At 38.5% G+C, this 9,283-nt stretch overlaps 1 protein-coding gene across 3 annotated transcripts in view; it reads right to left on the reverse strand.

The window, feature by feature from the left end:
* Nucleotides 1-9,283, reverse strand: part of TLK1 (tousled like kinase 1) — a 172,587-nt gene that overhangs the window by 81,360 nt on the left and 81,944 nt on the right. Inside the window, exon 1 of one of the 3 annotated variants that reach the window (XM_023185934.1) lies at nt 4,352-4,371. The exons of the other annotated variants lie outside the window; for them this stretch is intronic. The gene's annotated coding sequence lies outside the window, so the exon portion shown is untranslated. Of the gene's footprint in view, nt 1-4,351; nt 4,372-9,283 lie in introns of those variants that run through there. 3 annotated transcript variants of the gene reach the window in all.

Consider the following 9,283-nt stretch of genomic DNA (forward strand, 5'->3'; position numbering starts at 1 on the left):
AGTACACAAAAAGATATTTTAACAACAACAAAAAAAGAAGGGGTGGATATTAAAGTCTGTTCTTCATTGGGCCTAACTGAATAAACAACAAAAATCAGATATCATTTCTAAAAAAATCACTATAGTTAATAGACATAGAATATTTCAATACTTTTTGTTAAACAAGAAAATACTTTAAAACAGAAAGAAAAGTTACTCTAATATTAAACAGTATCCCTACAAAATATTCAATCTTCAAACCTAATAGAATAAATTTTTTTCTGATAGATCCATTCGGCCAAAGACTGGTTTCAAAACTGCAACTCACTGGCTACTCTAATGATTCACACTCGGGTATCAAATTCAAAGCTACTATAATTTGAACAAATGGCATGACAAACCTTTTTGCTGGCAGCTGGTAAAACAATGTTCAATTTTTATCCACATTTCTAGGCAAAACTTGTTGAACTAGATGTGAGACAGGAAAATGCTTGCTGCCTTGTATCCTATTTACATTTAAATAAAACGTGTTCATGAAATATGCACATCCGAATTCAAGGATGATTTTGAGCTGGTATGACCTGAAATTCACATAATCTGTCTCTATCCCAGAGTTAAAACTTTAATATTGATAACTATTATCTGTAAATATTTACTTGAACCTTTGACCTCTAAAAGAAGATCTCTATTATAATGTTGATTTTAATATTTAGTATAAAAAATTTATGTATGCAAAATTTTGGAATCCTATCATCAAATAAAAGCATTTCCTTGTAGTTCTAAGTAAATCAAAATCATCATGTCAGCAATTTGGAGTTTAGTGTATTTTCTGCTGTACTGCCTTTATTGTTTAACAACGTGTAATATAAAAGATGGTAGAACACCAATAAGAAGAAATGGGGTAACTACCCAACTAAATATGTGCTGTCTTACAGGTATATTTAAAGTATGTCAGCTCATACATTTTTGTAAAATTTTTGTAAGGACTCTCTCTATTTACACATGCACAGCATTCACAACCGTATCAGTACTCCAAAGAAATGTAATATTAAAACAACTACTTTTACGCTTAATTTTTAACAACTACCTAACTTAACATCCTCACATTGTGACTTCTGAAACTCCCATCACTTAGACCCACCGCATTCATACATGTTTAAAGGAGTATACTAAGTTTTTAATACTGATGAAAATGATTTTGTCTGTTATTTTCTTATCACTTACGTAGTCTATTTCTTGGCATTTTCCCTTCTCCGGCTATCCCTTTAAGGCTTTATTTGTTAAATAGTATATACTATAAAATTAGAATAATGTTGCACTTTCTCCCCTACTCAAATTACCTTGCCAGTAGTTTTCAAATCATATAAGAATAAAACAGCCATTTAGAACAACTGCTGAAGGGTGGGGGGCTGGGAAGTAACATTTTCAGATAATTTATTCTGGAAATGTTTGCATTTTGAGAGTGCTTATAATAGTCAAATTCAGAGCTGTGGTCTCATAACTTTTGACCCATTGTGACACTCACAATGGAATAATATACTCCTGTATCATACCCCTACAATTCCTTTGAACATGACTCCCTAGGTCTGTACAATCATTTCTCTGGTATACATACTTTTAAATGTAAATGCTGTATCGCAAAATACGCACACTTAGATTTTTAAAGATAATGCCAAATTGCACATTCAAGGCCAATATCAACTGACATGTTTACATTAACACTGTATAAGACTACTCAACAATCCTTTAAGATCTGATGGGTAAAGAAGTGTTACTATTTCCTCTACACCAATACAACATTTTATTATTATTATTATTGTACTTTAAGTACTAAGGTATACGTGCAGAACGTACAGGTTTGTTACATAGGTATAAATGTGCCATGGTGGTTTGCTGTACCTATCAACCTGTAGTCTACATTAGGTATTTCTCCTAACGCTATCCCTCTCCCATCCCCCACCCCCTGACAGGCCGTTATGTGATGCCTCCCCCCACCCCACCTCGTGTCCATGTGTTTATTGTTCAACTCTCACTTAAGAGAAACGACATGTGGTGTTTGGTTTTCTGTTCTTGTGTTAGTTTGCTGAGAATGATGATTTCCAGCTTCATCCATGTCCTTGCAAAGGACACGAACTCATCCTTTTTTATGGCTGCACAGTATTCCATGGTGCCAATACAACACTTTTAATCAGAAAAAAAAAGTGATCTTTTTTTTTTTTTTTCTTTTTCTTTCAAGAGACGGGGTCGGCCGGGAGTGGTGGCTCAAGCCTGAATTCCAGCACTTTGGGAGGCCAAGGTGGGTGGATCACCTGAAGTCAGGAGTTTGAAACCAGCCTGGGCAACATGGTGAAACCCCACCTCTACTAAAAATACAAAAAAATTAGACGGATGTGGTGGTGAGCACCTGTAGTCCCAGCTACTCGGGAGACTGAGGCAGGAGAATTGCTTGTATCCGGGAGGCGGAGGTTGCAGTGAGCTGAGATTGTGCCATAGAACTCCAGCCTGGGCAACAAGAGCAAAACTCTGTCTCAAAAACAAACAAAAAACCAAAACGAAACAAAACAAAAAAAAAGAAAGATGGGGTCTCGCTTTGTTGCCCAGGCTGGACTGTAACTCCTAGGTTCAAGTGATCCTCCTGACGCAGGCTCCCAAGTACCTGGGACTACAGACATGTGACCATACCCAGCTTCTTTGTCCTTTTCTTAACTTGCTCTATCATGTCTTTATTAGTATTGATTCTTAAGGTTGACTATACATCAATCATTTATAAAGCTTTTATTTAAAGCTCATGCTGGAATCTCCAGTCCAAATTTAACCATCTCTGGAAAAAGACCAAAGGAATCATTATTTTTAAAAAGGTCCAGAAGTGATGTTATGTATCATCAGGATTAGGAACAGTCTGTCTGTCTATCTAGGTTTATATATAAAATAATAAGTTGTATAGTTCCCACATATTCCACTTCACAGAATCTCTAAAATTAAGAATGTTATTCCTTACAATCTTCCATATTAAAGACCGAAATTATTACATATAGCAGAAAACTAATTAGGTTATAAAAAGTCAAATGGGTTGTCATGGTTACTTGGTTATTTTAGAAAAATGAGAATCTTAAAGAAAATTAGTAGAATATTCACTGTGTTCTATTGACATAAAAATACATCTTTCTAATATTTTTTAAACTAAAGAATACAATTCTGAAACAAAATTTGTCAGTAATGTCAACTTGTGGTCAATGCTTTAAAAATCCAGTCTAAAAGCAACATTTATCAGATTAAACATTTGTGAAGTGCTATTAGCTCAGGTATATCTTAGATTGGCAAATTTGGTAATTACTAAAAGTTATCTGAAACCTAAATATTTCCAAAGAGTACCATTTTTGTCCAAAACTTATCAGGGTAATTTATATAACAAGTTATATACTACATTAGTTATACGGAAAGATTATAACAGCACAGTAGTTGAGAGCATCACTTTGAAATAAGGCATACTTTGGGATTCAAATTCTGATTCTGTTAACTTGTATCTGTGTGACTATGGACAAATTACTTACTCTGACTCACCTGTTTCTAAATTTAGACATGTTAAACTTATGAAGTGGCAATCTAGCTCCATGGGTAACATGCTAAAAACCTTCTTTTTTCTCATTCCATTAATGAGTTGGCTCTCAACCAGGGGAGATGGTATTTGGCAATATAGAGGCATTTTTGGTTGACACACTGGGGATGGGGGTAACGAGGCTGTAGATATCTAATGTGCAGAGGCAGAGATGCTGCTAAACATCCTACACTGTATGGAACAGGAACCCCACCCCCCAAAATTTATCCAGTGCAAAACGTCAATAACGTTAAGGGTGAGAAACCTTGCTTTGATGAATACATTAAGAATCATTTGTAGTTGCTACATAAAACTAACTGTATGATGTGCTTTTTTACTTTCATTCTGAGTTTACAGTGAAAATTACCAGAGGCTATATGGCATGTGATGACAACTCACTGGATGATTTATGGATTATGTATTTGTGTATTCTAGGATTACAACATTTTGTTTGAACTCCTAAAATGGTAAATACCAAATAGTTGTAACCAACATAAACAAAAGCTCTTTAGGGTCCTGGAATTTTTAAAGTTATAGAGCAGTCCTGACACCCAAAATTTGAAAACTGCTTTTGTAGATACACACATCCTGATCATAAGACTAGGAAATGCTAGCAAGTGAGATGAGTATGCTAGAGGAAAAGTAGTAGCCTATTAAGGAGGTGGGTAGACAGTGATGTCACCCTGTCATGTTACCAGTCAACAACTATTTACTGAGCACCTATTATGGTAAAGCACTATACTGGGTTCCACTTTAAAAGAATGTCTTCACTCTTACATTAATAGGCCGTTTTTCTCTTCCAATCTCGTTTCCACCAATCAGCTTAGAAGGTTCCTTTAAAAAAATTTTTTTTTTAAATCATTGTGGGTACACAGGTGTATATATTTATGGGGTACATCAACTGTAACACAAAGGTGTTACACAATCCAATTATACTCTTAGTTTTTTTTAATATACAATTAAATTATTTTTGACTATACACACTCTGTTGTCCTAGTTAATACTAGGTCTTATTAATTCTTTCTATTTTTGAACCCATTAACCATTCCCCCTCACCACCACCACCACTCTTCCCAGACTCTAGTAACCATCTTTCTACCCTCTATCCCCATAAGTTGCATTGTCTTAATTTTTAGCTCCCACAAATAAATGAGAACATGTGAAGTTTGTCTTTCTGTGCCTGGCTTATTTCACTTAACAAAATGACCTCCAGTTCCACCCATGTTGTTGCAAATGACAGGATCGCATTCTTTCTTATGGTTGAATAGTACTCCACTGTGTATATGTACCACATTTTCTTCATCCATTCATCTGTTGATGGATACTTGGGTTGCTTACAAATCTTGGCTATCGTGAAAAGTGCTGCAATAAACATGAGAGTGCAGATATCTCTTTGATGTATCAATTTCTTTTCTTTTGGGTAGATATCTAGCAGTGGAATTGCTGGATCGCATGGTAGCTCTATTTTTAGCCTTTTGAGGAACCTCCGAACTGTTCTCCATAGTGGTTGTACTAATCTACACTTCCACCAACACTGTATGAGCGTTCCCTTTTCTCCACATCCTTGCCAGCATTTGTCATTGCCTGCCTTTTGGATAAAAGCCATTTTAAATGGGGCGAGGTGATATCTCATTGTAGTTTCGATTTGCATGTCTTAGAAACAATAATATTGGGCACCTTTTCATCAACTTGTTTGCCACTTGTATGTCTTCTTTTGAGAAATGTCTCTTCAAATCTTTTGCCCATTTTTAGATCAGATTATTATATGTTTTCCCACAGAGTTGTTTGAACTCCTCATATATTCTAGTTATTTATTCCTTGTCAGATGGATAGCTAGCAAATATTTTCTCCCACTCTGTGGGTTATCTCCTCGCTTTGCTGATATTGTTTCCCTTGTTGTGCAGAAGCTTTTTAATTCGATGTGATCCCATTTGTCCTTTTTTTTTTTTTTTTGACACGGGTCTCCCTCTGTCACCCAGGCTGGAGTGCAGTGGCCCGATCTCGGCTCACTGCAAGTTCCGACTCCCGGGTTCACGCCATTCTCCTGCCTCAGCCTCCCGAGTAACTAGGACTACAGGCGCCTGCCACCATGTCCGGCTAATTTTTTGTATTTTTAGTAGAGACGGGATTTCACTGTGTTAGCCTGGATGGTCTCAATCTCCTGACCTAGTGATCCGTCCACCACGGCCTCCCAAAGTGCTGGGATTACAGGCATTAGCCACTGTGCCCAGCCCCATTTGTCCATTTTTAGCTTTGGTTACCTATGCTTGTTGGGTATTACTTAAGAAATCTTTGCCCAGACCAATGTCCTGGAGAGTTTCCCCAGTGTTTTCTTGTAGTAGTTTCATAGTTTGAGGTCTTACATTTCAGTCTTCAATCCATTTTGATTTTTGTATATGGTGTGAGATAGGGATCTAGTTTCATTCTTCTGTATACGAACATCCAGTTTTTCCTGCACCATTTATTGAAGAGGCTGTCCTTTCCCCAATGTTTATTCTTGGCACCTTTGTCAAAAATAACTTCACTGTAGATATATGCATTTCTATCTGGGTTCTCTGTTCTGTTCCACTGGTCTATGTGTTTCACTGATCTGTGTGTCTGTTTATATGCCAGTACAATGCTATTTTGATTACTATAGCTCTGTAGTATAATTTGTAGTCAGGTAATGTGATTCCTCCGGTTTTGTTCTTTGCTCTGGGTCTTTTGTGGTTCTAAACAAATTTTAGAATCATTTTTTCTATTTCTGTGAAGAATGCCATTGGTATTTTGACAGGGATTACATTAAACCTATAGATTGCTCTGGGTACAATGGACATTTTAACAGTATTGATGCTTTCATTCCATGACCATGGAATATGCTTCAATTTTTTTGCATACTCTTCAATTTCTTGCATCAATGTTTCATAGTTTTTATTGTAGAAATCTTTTACTACTTTAAGTTAATGTCTAAAAGCCGGGCGTGGTGCCTCACGTCCGTAATCTCAGCACTTTGGGAGGCCGAGGGGGCGGATCACTTGAGGTCAGAAGTTCAACCAGCCTTGCCAACATGATGAAACCCCATCTCTACTAAAAGTACAAAACAATTAGCTGGGTAGGCCGGGTGCTGTGGCTCACACCTGTAATCCTAGCACGGTGGGAGGCCAAGGTTAGTGGATCACCTGAGGTCAAGAGTTTGAGGCCAGCCTGGCCAACATGGTGAAACCCCGTTTCTACTAAAAATACATTTAAAAAAAAATTGGCCAAGCTTGGTGGTGGGTGCCTGTAATCCCAGCTACTTGGGAGGCTGAGTCAGGAGAATTGCTTGAGCTCAGGAGGCGGAGGGTGCAGTGAGCTGAGATCGTGCCATTACACTCCAGCCCAGGCAACAAAGCAAAAACTCCATCTCAAAGAAAAATAAAATGTGGGGTGTGGTGGTTCGCACCTGTAATCCCAGTTACTCAGAAGGCTGAGGCAGGAGAATTGCTTGAACAGAGATCGTGTCACTGCACTCCAGCCTGGGCAACAGAGCAAGACTTTGTCTCAGAAAAAAAAAAGGTTAATGTCTACATACTTCATATTATTTATAGCTATCGTAAATGGGATTACTTTATTGGTTTCTTTTTCAGATTGTTCACTGTTAGCATATAGAAATGCTACTTTTTTTCTAATACTGATTTTGTATCCTGCAACTTTACTGAATTTATTAGTCATAATAATTTTTTGGTAGTCTTTAGGTTTTTCCAAATGTAAGATTATATCATCTGCAAGCAAGGATAATTTGACTTCTTCCTTTCCAATTTGGACGCCCTTTATTTCTTTCTCTTGTCTGACTGCTCTAGCAAGGACTGCCCGTTCTATACTGAGTAACAGTGGTGAAGGTGGGCATCCTTGTTATATTCCCTTGGAAATTCCTTGCTGTAAAAAACAACCACTGAACCACATCAAATATATTTTTCTAAAGGGTAATACTTAACAGCTGTTTGTTTGCTTGCTAAATAGCTTACAGAACCATTTCAAGATTTCATGACCTACAAGAACTCAACTAGACAGAATATATCATAATTTCCAACTGGCTACTTAAACATTAAAAAAAGCTCCCTGAAGAATTCTGATATACATATTCTTCTACCTTTATGGAAACAGATGTACAAAGCCAGGATGAGCCTCACATTTGGTTTCCAGTCCACTTTTCCTTCCAAGACACTAATAAGCATGAACATGTTCAAGCAGGACTCACATCTTTTGCTATGAACCTAGTTAATACAATATATTTTCAGTGTCAGATACTCTACTTTCTGCCTGAATATAGGTCTCTAAAATAGTGTGTCCTTTAATATATAGTGGTGAATTAAATACTGTTATCTCTTTTAAAAAAAAAAGTTACAAAGTAATTTCAGGTGTTTCACAGGAACTATTAGGTCTAATAATTCATGTTTATTTGTCTTAATAACAGAGAACAAACAACATTCCCCCGCCCCCCTGCTTTTTTTTCTTTCTTTTTCTTGAGACAGAGTCTTGCTCTGTCACTCAGGCTGGAGTGCAGTGGTGCAATCTTGGCTCACTGCAACCTCCACCTCCTACGTTCAAGTGATTCTCCTGTCTCAGCCTCCTGAGTAGCTGGGATTACAGGCACGTGCCACCTCGACCAGCTAACTTTTGTATTTTTAGTAGAGATGGGGTTTCGCCCTGTTGGCCAGGCTGGTCTCGAACTCCTGACCTCAAGTGATCTGCTTGCCTCAGTCTTCCAAATGCTGGGATTACAGGCATGAGCCCCACCTCCTGGCCACATTCCCCATTTTTCATGTTACAAAATAATACCATTTTCCATGTATACAAAGAGTACTTGCTTTCAAGACATCATTACTGTACATATTGTTCATTGTATATAGCAACATTGTTGCATATCACGCCTCAGTAAAAACAATGACATAGGCCAGAGGTGCGGTGGCTCATGCCTATAATGCCAACACTTCGGGAGGCCAACACAGGCAGATCATTTGAGGTCAGGAGTTTGAAACCAGCCTGGCCAATGTGGTGAAACTTCATCTCTATTGAAAAAACAAAAACTAGCTAGGCATGGTGGTGGGCGCCTACAATCCCAGCTACTTGGGTGGTTGAGGCCGGAGAACCGTTGAGCCCAGAAGGCGGCGGATGCAGGGAGCAGAGATTGTGCTATCGCACTCCAGCATGGGTGACAGAGCGAGGGAGGGAGGGAGGGAGGGAAGGAAGGCAGGAAGGCAGGAAGGCAGGAAGGAAGGAAGGAAGGAAGGAAGGAAGGAAGGAAGGAAGGAAGGAAGGAAAGAAAGAAGAAAAGAAAAGAGGAAAGGAAAGGAAAAAGAAAAGAGAGAAAAGAGAAAGAAAGAGAAAGAGAAAGAGAGGCCGGGTGCAGTGGCTCAAGCCTGTAATCCCAGCACTTTGGGAGGCCGAGACGGGCGGATCACGAGGTCAGGAGATCGAGACCATCCTGGCTAACCTGGTGAAACCCCGTCTCTACTAAAAAATACAAAAAAATTAGCCGGGCAAGATGGCGGGCGCCTGTAGTCCCAGCTACTCGGGAGGCTGAGGCAGGAGAATGGCGTAAACCCAGGAGGCGGAGCTTGCAGTGAGCCGAGATCCGGCCACTGCACTCCAGCCTGGGTGACAGAGCGAGACTCCGTCTCAAAAAAAAAAAAAAAAGAGAGAAAGAAAGAGAAAGAGAAAGAGAAAGAGAAAGAGAAAGAGAAAGAGAAA

This window comes from Piliocolobus tephrosceles, chromosome 11, assembly GCF_002776525.5.
Source record: "Piliocolobus tephrosceles isolate RC106 chromosome 11, ASM277652v3, whole genome shotgun sequence".
Taxonomy (NCBI): Eukaryota; Metazoa; Chordata; class Mammalia; order Primates; family Cercopithecidae; genus Piliocolobus; species Piliocolobus tephrosceles.